The 16,503-nt window shown below is 36.4% G+C and overlaps 1 long non-coding RNA gene across 3 annotated transcripts in view; it reads left to right on the plus strand.

Annotated features, from left to right (window-relative positions):
* LOC132027999 (uncharacterized) overlaps nucleotides 1-15,628 on the plus strand; it is a 109,281-nt gene extending 93,653 nt beyond the window's left edge. For 2 of the 3 annotated variants that reach the window (XR_009407307.1, XR_009407305.1), the window contains exons 4-5: nucleotides 6,852-6,941; nucleotides 15,545-15,628. This is a non-coding gene — a long non-coding RNA (uncharacterized LOC132027999). Of the gene's footprint in view, nucleotides 1-5,746; nucleotides 5,829-6,851; nucleotides 6,942-15,544 lie in introns of all 3 variants that reach the window. The other variant, XR_009407306.1, reaches the window with a different exon arrangement.
* Nucleotides 15,629-16,503: the final 875 nt, after the last annotated feature.

Here is a 16,503-nt window from a genome sequence, read left to right on the forward strand (position 1 = left end):
CGAAGATGGGATTGGGAGGGAGACAAACCATAAGTGACTCTTAATCTCACAAAACAAACTGAGGGTTGCTGGGGGGAGGGGGTTTGGGAGAAGGGGGTGGTATTATGGACATTGGGGAGGGTATGTGTTTTGGTGAGTGCTGTGAAGTGTGTAAACCTGGTGATTCACAGACCTGTACCCCTGGGGATAAAAATATATGTTTATAATATTAAAAAAAAAATAAAGATATTTTCAAGAAAAGACTCAGAAAATGAATATAATTCTATGGTGATAAGGAAGGCTGAATTATGAGATTTATTTATTTTGATTTAGGTAACACAATTTAAAATATTCTCAATGGAAAGAAAATGCGGAGACAGGTAGAAAATCTGGCATATTTGCAGGTAGAGAAGCTGTCTAATAAAGCTGGAAAATATCTATGTAAATGGTGCATGAAAGAACATATAACTAAGGGGAATACAAAGTACTGGGATAAGAATTTCAAGAGAATTAAAGCCAAAGATTAGCTGAGGCTCACAAAAACCACTGGAGACAGCAGCAGCAATTTTTCATGCTATTTTCAGAGCAATAGATGAAAATTATAGGTCCATTGCTTGAGAATGACGGTATCGTGTTAAAACAAAACACTACACATCCGCTTTTCTTCTGCCTATACCAAGAAGAATGATCTTTAAGCTGACAACACTGAGAGATCCTTACATTAAGAGATTATTGATATGCATAAGGAGAGGAGTCTAATAGTAACAAATATTTTAGATAAATTAAAACTCCCAGATCATGACAAATTACATTTTGGGCAATGCACAGTCTAATTGATATGATCGTAATACTACCATATTCTTTGAGAAATTTTGGAGAACAGGGAAAAATTCAAAAGAATGGAGAAAGGTACATATGACCATAATTTTCAAACCCTCCCCTGCATCAGTGTTAGTCTTGGCTATGTGTCTTGCTGTGGCCAATGAAATGTGAGGGGTGAATGCTACTTCCAAGCAGAATCATTAAGAAGCACCAGCACTATGTTTTCTGCCACTACTGTTGAAAAATATGTTATCAGCTATTTGAATGACAGCATAGATGTTATATTTCTCAACTTTGCACAACATAGGACCCATTATATAAGATACTCCCTAGAAAAGAGAGTATGTTGGATAGAAAAATTAGAATGGAAATGATATCTATTGAAAAGATACTGAAGCAAATATGATAAAATTTATAACTTAAAGTGTTTAAGCTGGATAAATGTGTTACTAGAAGTTTGTTTTTTGTTGTTGTTTTGTTTTATTTTGTTTTTTCTGGTCATAAATTTTTGATTTTTTAATTTTTTATTTTTTTATTAACATATAACATATTATTTGCTTCAAGGGTGCAGGTCTGTGAATCATCAGTCTTACACAGTTCACAGCACTCATAGCACATACCCTCCCCAATGTCCATCACCCAGCCACCCCATCCCTCCCTTCCCATCCCCAGAAACCCTCAGTTTATTTCCTGGGATTAAGAATTTCTTTAGGATTGACGGGTGGGTGGGAGGTTGGGGTACCAGGTGGTGGGTATTATAGAGGGCATGGATTGCATGTAGCACTGGGTATGGTGAAAAAATAATGAATACTGTTGTGCCAAAAATAAATAAAAAATTTAAAAAAATTTTAAAAATTAAAAAAAAAAAGAATTTCTTTTGGTTTGTCTCCCTCCCTGGTCCCATCTTGTTTCATTTTTTCCCTCCCTACCCCCCACAATCCCCTGCCCTGCCTCTCAAATTCCTTATATCAGAGAGATCATATGATAATTGTCTTTCTCTGATTGACTTATTTTGTTTAGCATAATAACCTCTAGTTCCATTCATGTCTTTGCAAATGGCAAGATTTTGGGTTTCTTTGATGGCTGCATAGTATTTTAGTGTGTGTGTGTGTGTGTGTGTGTGTGTGTGTACATACATGTATATGTACATACATATACATACATACATGCACGTGTGTGTGTGTGTGTGTGTGTGTGTATCACATCTTCTTTATTGACTCATCTGTTGATGGACATCTGGGCTCTTTCCATAGTTTGGCTATTGTGGACCTTGCTGCTATAAATATCTGGGTGCACGTTCCCCTTCGGATCACTACATTTGTATCTTTAGAGTAAATACCCAGTAGTGCAATTTTGGGGTCATAGGGTAGCTCTCTTTTCATCTTTTCGAGGAACCTCCATACTGTTTTCCAGAGTGGCTGCACCAGCTTGCATTCCCACCAATAGTGTAGCGTTCCCCTTTCCCTGCATCCTCACCATCATCTGTCGTTTCCTGACTGGTTAATTTTAGCCATTCTGACTGGTGTGAGGTGGTATCTAACTGTGGTTTTGATTTATATTTCCCTGATGCCAAGTGATATGGAACACTTTTTCATGTGTCTGTTGGCCATCTGGATGTCTTTGCAAAAATGTCTGTTCATGTCTTCTGCCCATTTCTTGAAAGGATTATTTGTTCTTTGGGTGTTGAGTTTGATAGGTTCTTTATTGATTTTTGGATACTAGCCTTTTATCTGATATGTCATTTGCAAATATCTTCTCCCATTCTGTCAGTTGTCTTTTGGATTTGTTGACTGTTTCCTTTGCTGTGTCACTGGAAGTTTTTTAAAGTGTCATTTGTATTGAATGAAGGAAAACTGCTTCTTTGAATATAGGTGAAATCAGAAAGTGTGGATTGGTCCAAATCTCAAATAAGGTTAGTGCGCTGCTGCCTCTATAAAAGTGAAGGTGATCTGAAGCTATTTTAACAAAGTTAGACATCTATATTATCAAGGGGGTTATTATGTGTTAATAATAATAACAGTTCTCAGCACTAATTTTTAATAGGAATGTTGATAAAGCCCAAGGATGTTGGGGATAGTTTATTGGGAGGAGTTGGGCAGGTAGAGCCAGGAGGTCTAAACCTAAACCAAAGAACCTGGCCAGATAAGGGAAAGGCTAAAAGAGCAGAGAAGGATAATAATTGCAGATGTGTTCATACTTTACTTAAGGAGGAAGCAGGCTGAATATTTTTATATCAATATCTGCTTGTCTCCTTTTGACCAGACTCCTGCTTTCCTAATCAACTCTGTTTCCTGGTGATATTAAGTCATAAATACGTAAAAGAGACATAGTGAATAAATGCACGTCATGAAAGAGCTTTCTAATCCTGGATGATTAGCAAGATCATTCAGGGACCTTTAAAAATGTAGATACCAGGCCTTACCTCAGACCTCCTGAACCATAATTTCTTGTAGTGCACTCTGGAAATCTGTGTTTTCATTAACTTCCATTGACTCTAGTGCTCTAATGGTTTGTGAGCCACTGTGCCTTGTGATGTGGTTCGTGTTCATCAGGCAAGAGTTGGATTGTAGAACATAGTATACTGTCAAGGCAGGCAAAGCTAGGGCAGTGACTCCCAGATTCTGGTCTTCATGGATAGTTCAACTTTTAAAGAAATGGGGCTTATCAGCATAGGATGGCTGTCTTTCTAGTAGAACAAACCAACCAAGCAAACTCATATCCTTATTGCTCTATTAAAAAGAATTAAATTTTAAAAGGATTTGGGTGGGATATAGTATAGAAATCAAGTATAGCCTTTTAGTTTGAATGAACTTTGCCATTTTTCTCATTTCACCATGGACTGGTGACAATGTCTTCATATTATGGCATCATTCAGTATGTCAGAATTTGAGAACCAATTTGTAGGGTATGTCCAATTCCTTATGATCTCTGGCAACATGTTGCTGCCTTGCTATGCAGGATCAAGTGGTTCATAGTTGTTTTAGGGACTCTAGTCTGACAGTCGTGGAGAAAGCTCTGAAAAGAGAGTATAGGTGCTGTGTTGGGATGCAGGGGTACCTTGGATGATAAAGGATCTGTGAATAATCATTTGTGGAAACTGATTATTTATCTGTAGAAGAAAAACATGGGTAGACCTGAAAGCTGTATTAAAATATGTAAGTTATCAGGCTAGAAGGCAGCCCTAGGCCGATGTGAGGAAGTCACTGGCCGACCCATTTCAGTTTAATGTAAACAGTAGCTTTCTGAGAATCAGACATTTCCAACAACGATTAATAAACTACATGGAGATGAGATTGCCGACTCTGGAAGAGCTCAAAACCCTTCTGAGTAACAAGGAATGTGCATGAAAGGGTTCTTGACGGAGTTGGAGGTTGGATCAAAATCAGTTTTGGGGGCACCTGGGTGGCTCAGTCTGTTAAGCATCTGACTCCTGCTTTTGGCTCAGGTTGTGACCTCAGGGTTGTGAGATGGAGCTCTGTGCTCAGCGTAGAGTCTGTCTGAGATTCCTTCCCTCTCCTTTTGCCCTTCATCCTGCTTGTATGCCATGCACACTCTCCTCTCTCTATAATAAATAAGTAAAATCTTAAAAAACAAACACCCATTTTTCTAGGAGAAAGGGATAAGGAGAGAGAGAGCTCGATAGAAGCAAACCGTAAGAGACTCTTAACTCTAGAGAATAAACTGAGGGTGATGGAGGGAGGGAGGTGGGGAAGGGCTAAATGGATGATGGGTATGAAGGAGCGCACCTGTGAGGAGCACTGGGTGTTACATGTAAGTGCTGGACAACTCCATTCTACTCCTGAAACCCATTTTACCATACAAGTTAACTAGAATTTAAATTAAAATGTGCAGAAAATAAAACAAGCTACTAAAGCTTATTTCAAGACAAAAATAAGTACATAAAATAATAAAATTACTGTTTCTAAGTCTGGCATCACTCCTCAAAACACCTGGGAAGTCTTTTAAACAAATACAGATTCCTGGACCTCAGCTTAAATCTCTAGAAACAGAAATAGAAACTCTATGAAGGGGGCTCGGGAATCTGTGTGTTTCAGAGGCCTTGCAGGAAATTCTGAGTTAAGTTGCCTGTAGAAACAATTAGAAAACAATTGGGTGAAGTGAACGCCAGAATCTTGAAGCATCTGTGATGAAGGCGTCTCTAAAAATTATGAAGAGATAACATTTTGTTATAGCATCAATATTTGAATATCCACTTAATATATGTGCTTTATTATTGTCTGTTTAAAAGTTATATCTGAAACAACTGGTTATCTGGACATCAACACAAACTGAGAGCGTTGAACGGTTTTTAAAACAAGATTTGCTTTGAGCTTGCAAGGAAAATTGGCCTCACATGAGGAAAAGAAGTCATGGGCCTAATTATAAAGTATGGATAAATAAACTTCCCAAACAGATACCATGTTTGTGCCATATTTTCTTATTTACAAGATCAATGACTCATTCTTTCCAATTTCAAATATCATATTAGCTTAAAATGGTGTTAAATATGTTTATTTCTGTGAAAGAGGACTTTCATTGGACCTTTTGTGACTTTGAAATGATTTTTTATTTTCATCAATCTTTCATTCTTATAGCTTGAGTAACTATCTTCGTAACAGAATTATCGAGCAGAATTGCAGAGGACCCCAAATGTCCTTTTACTTTTTTTTTTTAGAATCTGCAGCTCTGATCTGGACTTGGTTGAATTTTTATCCCAAGTTTCTCTGTATAGATTATCTAAAAGGCTTTTGACTGTTGACAAGAGGCTAGGCCTTGAATAACAGACATAAGAAACCAAACTGAAGCCATCAATTAATTGAATATATAAACATTGCTCAAATTTTTTTGAGGGTCTAATCCCTGAGATATTTTCCTAATATCCCTTGAGCCATTCAAGCCTTTAGAAATCTATTCTCATAAACACATTTCCCTTTTCTTCATTTAGCATCTAGGCCCTGTTTGCCATTATTCATTTATATGTTCAACAAAAGCTTAGTGGGAGTTAATAATCTACGCCAGGAACAATGGTAGGTATAACAAGACCCCTGCTCTCATGATACTATGTTCTGATAAGGAGAAAGAGATGATAAAATGGCAGATAAACACATCAGAAATTCATCTAGTAACAAGTGCTGTAAAGAAAATTAAATGGGTCAGAGAATTGTTGCGGGCTCTTCTTTGGATGGGATAGTTTGGAGAAAGAAGTGATATTTGAAGTAAGGCTTGGTAACTGTGAGCAGTTGGGAGAGGCGAGCTCTAAGGAGAAACAATAAGCAGTGCAAAGGCCTGAGGTCAGAATAAGCTGGGGGAATTGAGAGGCGAGTGAAGTAGTCTTGTAATGACTACTTGGGGTGGGGTGCCGAAGATTAGAAAGAAGGCAAGGGCCAGATAAGGCAGGATCTCACAGGCTCTGGTAGGAATCTGAATTTATTTGAGGTGTCATAGGTTCTAATCAGGGAATGATATACTTTTACAAAGTATTTTACAAAGATAACTCGGGCTCCTTGGAGAGAAGGAACCATAGTCTGGGCAAGAGTGAAATGAGGAAGAGTAGAGGCTGTTGCATTAGTTCAGTCTAGAGATGCTGCTGCTTGCTAGAATAAAGCTTTCAACTGAGGGAATGTACAGGAACATCATGTCCCTTTCAGCAGACCGTTTCAGTCAAGAAGGGCATACATATGACTTTTGCAACCTGATTTAACCTGAACTTGTCTTTTTCAGCCCAATGCTCAGATGTCCAGTGTTATCATTAGTTCCCTTTCTCAGCTCTTAGCCTACAACTTTCTTCAGTCGAGAACCACTAGGTTAGATGATTGGGCAGGACAACTTGGTCTTTATCAGGCCAAATGGCTTCCTGCCAATAAAAAAATCCAGAGACCCGACCTCAGATATTTCCATCATTCCCTTTTTTCTTTCCACAGACTTTTCTTTCCCAGTTTCTACCACTGAATTTTCTGTCCCAGGGGAACACAGATTCCCTACTTCTCTGCAGCCAAACTGTCTACTCTGAAAGAAACAAAGATGTTAATTTTTATGCTGTTCTCTTGCAGGATGTACTTTTTGTATGGAAAGGAATACAAAGACGAATGCAAATAAAAATAAAGAAAACTCCTTGATTTATTTCACCAAAGGATGGGAAAGTAAGGAAGTTATCTATCCTTTTTGTTGAATCTTATCATTGGAGGGGATGGGACATGTTTTGAACACCTTATTTTTTTTATAAAGGGAAGTTATGTTGATAAGAATATAATAAAGTCTCACATTTGGCACATCGTCTCGCTATGTGCCAAACAATGTTGCAGGTGTTTTCTTGGACCAGTTCTAAAGTTATTCCTCGTCACAGATGAGGAAATGATGGCTCAGAGCTATGAAGTAACAGGCTCAGGGTCGCACACGCAGTGAGGGGCCAACCCAGGAATGAAAGCCAGGTTTTTCTTCTCGCCAGGTTTTTCTTTTCTACGCTTCCTTTTCAGGGGAGAGGACTTGGGCATCTGTATTGAAAGGAGACTCTGCAGGTGAGAGGCTGAAGAAACCACTCACTAGATGGGTGCACTGCCTCCCTCACTCCTTATGTGGCTTTAACTCCTCCTCCAGGGCCTTAGTGCCTGATGACCTTTTACCTCTGGCCCTTGCTTTTACTGCCCCTTTTCCTCAGTCTACCCTTCACATAGGCCTTTACTGAGAAGTATCTCTGTAAGTATGTAGTTGCCAAAATGAAAAGAAACATCCACCCTATTTTTGTCACTAAATTTCTGACTGATGGCCCCAATAGTCTTTGGCTTTCACAGTTGCTCTCTATTTCTCCATGGGTGCTCTCTTTGTGTCTCAAGGGGAAATCGGGAGAGCAGGGATCCCTAAGCTAGAGGGACACAAAGCTTTCCCCTCTGTGGTTTGTCCTATACATGCTGAGACTACTCATTTGTCAGCTCAGCCTTCTCACAGGTATACTCTTGGTCACAGCAGGCTCCAGGAGATTACTTGTCTCGCTACTGAATTTTCTTTATAGGCTTTTTTTTTTAAAAAGCATGTATGAAATTATAGTCTCGAGCTTTCCTTTTTCATACACAAACTAATCATTATGAAACCCAATAATGACCCCTGAGAGAAAAGCCACATGGAGCACAAGGGCTCAGACGTGGTGTGAGGGTGTTGGACAACAGACATCGTTCCCGGACCTGTGGACACAATTCTTTCCGGGGGGTCAGTGCACTGCATTTTTATGACTTGAACTGTTTTTTTAGGAAATTACGCCATAGTTTCCGCAAAGTGCAATTGTGTGTTGTAATGCCTATTTTGCATGTGCCGTATCATTCCTGAGCCTAAAATCTCAAGGCTCAGGTATCATGTATTACTGATTTGATGATTTGTCTTAAACACATGAGAGGAGAAAGTTTAAAGGACCAGAAAAATCAGAAACAATCCATGAGATAAAAGGACTGGTTTTCTGTAATCCCTTTGGTAAAAATCCTTTAACATTTTATTCTTACGAGTTATGTGACTACCGGATGGTCAACTTGATTATTTGCCTTGGAGTATAATAAAAGAATGTGAGGAAGAGGTTTCTTTTAAATTTGAGATTTAAATGTGATTTATCTCCCAGAAAATAGAAGATGGATATATCTGAGCATTTTACTTTTGAGCAACAAAGATTTGGTGCTGGTTTTAAAGGTAAAGCAGTTTTGTTCTTGGACCAAAATTAGAACAAGAGAAAGTTCTGGCACGTTTACCTCCCAGAAAACACTGGCAGATCTCACTTTTTATTTTCTAGCAAAATCTTCTCTGAACACTCAAGTACTCTTTCATATCAGAGTTATAAGGTCATTTAAAACATGATCTCTCCCAAAGAAAGTTATAGTTAACCCGTTTACCACAGATCAAATCTTTAGGTGAAAGAAAGGAATCTCCTGAGTATGATTTATCTGTGTATTTGCTTATTTGTTTCTTTTCTAAAAGTTTATATTGTACTTTGTTCCAAAAAGGAGATTTAAGGCTATGTATCATACAATAAGAAAAAAATTTAAAAAGATTAATTGAGAATAATAGGATGACTTTAGGATTTAGGGTTTTAGGAAAAAATGAACTCTTGGTTGTTTTGTTATTGTTTTATCATTGTTATCAGGAACCTTCATTTTACCTTGAAATCTTAGCAGGGCAGAGGTGTGATGGAGTCAGCAACACCACTTACAGCAGACTAATCTTTCAGCACATGTTAGATAATTTATGGTGAAAAAGTGTTTTCTTATATTTTTCAGCTTGCTTGGGGCATGTAGTACAATGTACTATTCCAGTTTTAGTTCTTTAGTATCCCTCTCTTTGGTTACTTATTAACCTTCCTTTAAAGTACAACTTAATCATTCAAGGAGGGTACAAAGTTCAGTTAATGTTTCTACTGTTCCAAATTATGATAATACATGAGGCCACTGTATAACCTGAAATGCCTCCTAAAGCCTAAAATTCATATATGAAACCATTAGCCTGTAGGGAACTTGCTCTAAATACCAGCAGTATACAGGGTAATCCTGCAGTAACAGAGAAATGCTGCCCACATTAATGGAATGTTTAGATGATACTTGTATGCCAAGTAGTTTATATGTTTCACATGTAACCTCTTCCTCCTCCCTCTGTTGCTATCCTTGTAAGGATAGGATGTCGAAGGTGATTAGTTATTTCCCCAGGGAAGCCAGAGAAAGAAGAGTAGATGTCCTCCCCTCTAGAGATATGTCTATTATGCAATTTATCATGGTTGATGATTGCTTAAGATCCAAAATTCAGACTGAACACAGGCGTTCAGTTCTTCCCCTATTTGGAGTAATGAAAAATGTAGCCTTAGAAGACTTGAGTAAATTTCTAGGCACTATGTTTACAAAAATAGTAAGAGATTGTGGGTCTCTCATCTTCCCTCCCAGAAGCTAGAAAAGCTCCTCAATATCCTGTGTTCAGTATCACTTGTAAAATGAATATAAAATGAAATCTCCCTTCTGAAGTTTTTGAGAGTCAATGTAATGAGATCTCTAAGGTACTTCTTAGGTATGGGAAATCCTTCAATTTCTACCCTGTGGATTGGTGATAATTAATCTCTTCTTTCTTATTAAACTCTGTTGGTTTAAGCTCAGTTCTGGAAACAAGTTGTCTGAATTCAGACCATATTTTTACTGTTTATTAGCTGTGCAAATGTGGGGAAGTTTCATAACGCCTCTAGGACTCAGTTTTCTCAATTGATATTAGGGGAAGTAAATGATGTGTGATGCATAGTATGAGACACACACAGCCTGATAAATATTTGACAGCCATCACAGTATAGTAGCTTTAGCCTTGATAAAGGATCAAGTCCTATCTGCTAAAGGGAAGATTCTTTGTGAACAGAAATAATAGGAACCTCAAGGAGTCATCTACCCGTGACTTTTTAAGTCACGTGATAATGAAAAGAACATTGAAAAGGACTGCTTTCCAGAAAGAAGTAGGCAGCTATCCAAAGTATTTTGAGATAGAAATAAATATTGGTAGATTTCTCTCTTTAAATACATTATTTAGAATTAATCTTCAATAGAATGAAGAGTTTATAGGTTTAAAAAATAAAAATTATAAAAGGTCCTAAATATGAGATTTTACTTTGAAGTTATTTTTCTTTAACAAACATGCCATTCATTCAACAAATATTTATTAAGCAATGGTTATATGTCAAGCATTATGTTAGGTGCTAGGGAGAAAAAGTGAAAAAGGCATGGTGCCTGAATATTTAGATAAGCAGTATATTCAGATAAGCAATGTCCTTCAAAATAGTTACCCTGTTTCCTGCACATTTATTCCAATATTATTGCTCTCAAGACCAAACAACTCTTGGGCAGTGCTTTTAGAGCCAATGCCTGAGCCACACAAAAGCAGCAGTGGCCTTTCCACTTTTTGGAAGGACTAATAGTGGACCTTAAAATAGCTCAAATCTCCTTTATTGTTGGCCCCAAAAGGCCAACCCATCCCCAATGCTATAGTTTGTCTTCTAGGACCCTTTAGAACACCTCACAACCCAACTACTAAAAAATTAATCCCTGGATTTTGGCCAGTGTCCTCCAGAACATCTGTTCTCATTGCTCTCTGTCCTGTTATACCTTCCGTTGAATACTTTGAGTATCACCCCCTACATAGAGTGTCACCCTACATTTTCCTCAATCCTTCTTTCATATCTACTTCATTCTACCTGGTACATCCAGGGCCCCAATCCTATTCTAGATTACTTTTAGCTATGGATGAAGATCAAACCCAACTCTAAAGGACAAAATTTAGCTGCCTAAGAAGACATTTGTTTAAAATAAAAAGGAACAGACTCAAAACAAGTTCAAAAGGAGGATCCTGATACTGTTCTGTGCAAAGGCAAATGTCACTGAAGTTACCTGTGGACTCCCAAGGTGACTACTCAGAGGGAATGACGCCATTTCTTATGTAATTTATGGTGTTTTATGAACAAAAACAATAATATAAGGCCAATTACTTTATAGTCACATCTTGCATATTAGATGAATATCTAATTTTGGAAGAGCTGTATTTTAAAGTCAACGCCTTTAGTTAGGAACATTTTTAAAGCTTAGTATATTTTTTCCAGCTAATGTTAGCATATAGCATCTTAGCAATATGTTAGCATATAAGGAGTATGATAGGCATATTTATCTCAGTAGCATTTTGGAATTCCTAATGCCCAGATATAGAAATACAGTAACAGTGAATATCTTTTGCAGATAATATTCAGAATTATTCAAAATAGTAAAGTATGGAACAATTATAGAGGGTATAGAAGTTTTTGTTGTACGCACTGTGACTTCAGAAATATTGTTATAAAATATGCTTATTTTTAATAGGATTTGTAGAATTGGAATATAAATTTATTTTTATTTGTTACAAGACACTCAAAAAGCAAAAACACAAGTCACCAAAAACAAAACAAGACAGAAAGGACTTTCTGAAGACAAAATCATATTGGTTGGTGGGACACAATTTTTAAAGGAATGAGTATCTGATACTTGTGCTAAAGACAGATTGGACTTTAGGTCCCAGAGTCTAGAAAATTGGTAAGTCATACTTAATTAGCTTTTTTACTGGTTCGGCAGCTAAATCATTTATATGAAAATCAGTAGATTTTTTTCCATAATGATAGTGGATCCTGTAGATAACATTATTTCATTCTATAACACTAACCACAGAGCTGAAGTTTTTTTGTTGAATGAATGAATGTACAGCTGAGCAGGAGTAGGAATGACATTTCCTTTGGATCATTACTTAGGTCTTCATTTCTTTAAAAATAATAATTTTTTAAAATTTTATTTTATTTTTTCAGTGTTCCAAGATTCATTGTTTATGTACCACACCCAGGGCTCCATGCAACATGTGCCCTCCTTAACACCCATCACCAGGATCACCCATCCCTCCACTCCCCTCCCCTCTAAAACCTGTTTGTTTCTCAGAGTCCACAGTCTTTCATGATTCATCTCCCCCTCTGATTATTTTTCTTGCAAAAATAATTACAAGTTGGGACACCTGGGTGGCTCAGTGGGTTAAAGCCTCTGCTTTAGCCTGGGTCATGATTCCAGGGTTCTGGGATCGAGAGCTCTGGGATCAAGCCCCGCATAGGGCTTTCAGCTCAGCAGGGAGCCTGCTTCCTCCTCCTCCTCTCTCTCTCTCTCTGCCTGCTTCTCTGCCTATTTGTGATCTCTGTCTGTCAAATAAATAAATAAAATCCTTTAAAATTTTTTTTAAAAAAGAACCTCTGCGAACATATCAGATTAATTTGAAGTATTAAATATAGTAATAGGGGAAAAGTAGGTATGTTTCCCAAAGATTAGCAATATGGACTTTTAAAAAAAATTTTATTTTCTATAAACATATAATGTATTTTTATCCCCAGGGGAGCAATATGGACTTAAAATTTAAAAATGGTACTAACTTTGGTGAAGCTGATGGAGGTTGAGAATCATAATCTGTAACACAAATAGAACAGGATGATGAGTAATGGTGGAAGAAACCTAGGAGTTGTGGGAAGCTAATTATGAGTAGCATTTCAAAGGAATGGAAGAGCAGAGAAAAACCCTGCTATTTCAGGCTACTAATGAAAAGACATTGTGTTATTGAAAAGGGGAGAGTGAGCTTTTCTCTAACTTAGTGAAACCCAAATGTACCAGCTTCAACGACCAATGACTACAAAATATTATCTTATTTCCTCTAAATACCCAAGTGATATGAGTTCCAGTCTCACAGACCAGACTGATTGCTCAAAATTGGCACCTCTCTCAAATGTTTCAACAACTTTTCCTGGGTTCAAAGGGTGCTGTTTTGAGGATATGCAGGATGGAGCACGGCATTTAGGCAAAGACAACATGCATGGCCTCTGTTGTCCATGACCATTGTAAAGTTGACATACAAAGATGATTAGCCATCTTTCTGAACTGGTTTTGGGTGGCAGGGGTCCTTTCTGTACATTTAGCTACTCACTCCAAAACAAAAACCAATTCCTTTTCTAATTCTACGCTGCAGAGATCAGGCTGCAATTCCCACAAAATTTCATCCAACATGGGAGTGGACCAGGTGATATTGGGAAGTACCACACAAAATAATTTGTATCTACAACAGAACTTCTAGGACAGCCATATCTCAGGGTGGCTAAAGGGATTTCTTACTCACCCAGCTGTCTGGGAATGTTTAAATACTCCCAAGAGGCCTCAAAGGAGAAGAGAGTTTTTCATCTCTCCAATACAAATCTCATTCCCCAGAGTCCCCCACATTTCTGGTTCAAACCCCTTCTGGGATTGACACTGGGAATGCCATAGGGGGAAGACCCCAGCTCTATCCACAGAAGCTGACCTACAATTTATTAGTTCAGCATCTAAACATTCTGAATTATTTAGTCCTAAATAATATCATGGCTAGGAGTTCCAAAGTACTGCCTGTTTATTTTTTTGGTTTCTTGTCTAACATGTGAAGTTCATATCTACATATCCTTTTTATAGTCTTTATTGTCAAGTTTTCTTTAAACAACTGCTGTCACAAGGAAAACATCTTCATGTCTTTTACCCATTTTCTAATTGAATAGCTTGTTTTTTAACTGTTGAGTTTTAAGAGTTCTTAATGTATCCTAGTTACCAGTCCTTTGTCAGATATGTAATTTGCAAATATTTTCTTCCAGTATGTAGCTTGTCTTTTTATCCTCTTTATGGTCTTTTGCAGAGCAAAAGTTTTCAGTTTGATGAAGCCCAGTTTATCAATTTTCCCTCTTATAGATTATATTTTTGGTGTCATGTCTAAGAACTCCACTTAGATCTCAACCTCAAAGATTTTCTCCTGTGTTTTTTTTTTTTCCCCTAACTTTGATAAGGTAGCATTACATTTAAATCCATCATCCATTTTGGGTTAATTTTTATGTAAGATGCAAGGTTTAGGCCAAGTTCTTATACATTTATTTTCACGTAGATGTCCAACTGCTCCATGGGTTGAAAGGCTATCCTTTCTTCTTTAAATTGTGTTTTTCACCTTCATCAAAAGTCAGCTGGCCATATTTCTGTAGGTCTCTTCCTAGGTTTTTTATTCTGTTCCATGAATCTATGTTTCTATCACTCCACCAAGACCACAGAGTTTTGTTTATTGTAGCTACATAATATATCTTGAAACTGGGTAGACTGATTTCTCCCCCACTATTAATCTTTTAAAAAATAGTTTTTTAGCTACTCTAGTTCCTTTACCTTTTCACATGTATAAAGAATAATCTTGCCTATAACTGCAAATCTTCTGGAAATTAGTTTAAACCTATACAGTTGACCCTTGAACGACATGAGTTTGAACAGCTCACATCTAGTTATACACATTTTGATAAATATATATATATTTTTATATAATATATATTTATATATATTTAAATATATATACTTATATATATATTTAATAAATATAAATATAGAGTATAGTACTCAGAATGTATTTTCTTTTCTTTATGATTTTCTTAATAGCATTTTTTGGAAAGTTTTTGGAAAGTCAAAAGTTATATGTGGATTTTTGACAGTGTGAGGAGTCAGCATCCCTAACACCAATATTGTTCACGGGTCAACTGTAGATAAATTTAAGAAGCAATACCTTTACTATGTTGTGTCTTCCAGTCCATGAACACAGTATGTCTCCGTATATTTAGATCTTATTTGATTTCTTTAATTAACATTTTCAGTTTTTGGCATACAAATGCAAATGCAATATAATACTACACAGTGTTAGATTTACACATAATTATTTCATTATTTTGAATGATTATAATTAGTACATTTTTAATTTTGGTGTTCATTGCTAGAACAAAGAAATGAAATTAATTTTTTTGAATGTTTATTTTGTATCCTGTGGCCTTGCTGAATTCACATGGTATTTCTAGAAGTTTCCTTGTAGATTTCTTGGAATTTTCTATGTAGACAATTATGTCATCTGCAAATAGGGATAGTCTTCTTTCTTTCTGATCAGTGTGCCTTTTATTTCCTTTTCTTGCCATACTATAGTGGCTACAACTTCTAGTAGTATGTTGAATAAGAGTACATATTTCTTTGCATTGTTTTGATCTTTGAGGGAAGGCATGTAGTCTTTCATCATTATGTATGATATCAGCTTTATTAAGTTGAAGAAGTTCCCCTCCATTCCTACTTGTCTGGGAGTTTTTATCATGAATGAGTGTTGAATTTTGTCAAATCCTTTTTCTAATCAAATAATATGATCATATTTTTTTCTTTAGATTAATATGGTAGTTTACACTGACTGATTTTCAAATATTGAACTAACCTTGCTCCCTGGAATAAATTCTACTTGGTCATGGTATGTAATTCTTCTTATTTATTGTGAAATCCTATTTGAAAATGTTTTCTTAAGGACTTTTACATGTATTTTTATGAGTGATATTGGCCTGTAGCTTTCTTTTCTTTTGTTCCCATTGTGTATTATCAGGGTACATTAACTTCATAAAATGAATTGAGAGTGCTCTTTCCTCTTCTGTTTTCTGGGAGAGATTGTATAAAATTTTTTTTTTTTTTTAATTCTCCTATAAACATTTGAAAGAATTCTATAGTGAAGCCATCCAGGGCTGGAGATTTTCTTTGAGCTTTTAAATTTGAAATTTTAAATTATGAAATAACCATTTCCTGAATAATTGTTGGACAATACAAATTATCTATTTCATGCTGACATTTTGTGCTTTTCAAAGACTTGGTCCATTGCATGTAGGTTGTCAGACTTATGTGTGTACACTTACTTAGAATATTCCTGTATTATCCAGGATCTGTCATGATACCCCTTCCTAAATTTCTGGTATTGGTAATTTGTGGCTTCTCTTTTGTTCCTTTGTCAGTCTTGTTAGAGATTTGTCAATTTTATTGATCTTTTAAAAGAACCAAATTTTGTTTTCATTTATGCTTTTTTATTACTTCCTTCTTCTATTATTTTGGGTTTATTTTTCTTTTCTTTTCGTAGGTTCTTGAGGTGGAAGCTGAGATTACCGATATGAGACTTTTCCTCTTTTCTCTTGTAAGCATTAGTGCTATAAATTTCCCTCTCAGCATTGTTTTAGCTGTATCCCACAAATGTCTATATGTCCTACTTTCATATTCACTCAGTTCAATGTAATTTTTTATTTCTCTTGTGGCATCATCTTTGAACCATGAATTATTTAGAAATGTATTGCTTTTCTTTTGTTGTTGA

The sequence above is a fragment of the Mustela nigripes genome, chromosome 12, assembly GCF_022355385.1.
Source record: "Mustela nigripes isolate SB6536 chromosome 12, MUSNIG.SB6536, whole genome shotgun sequence".
Classification (NCBI taxonomy): Eukaryota; Metazoa; Chordata; class Mammalia; order Carnivora; family Mustelidae; genus Mustela; species Mustela nigripes.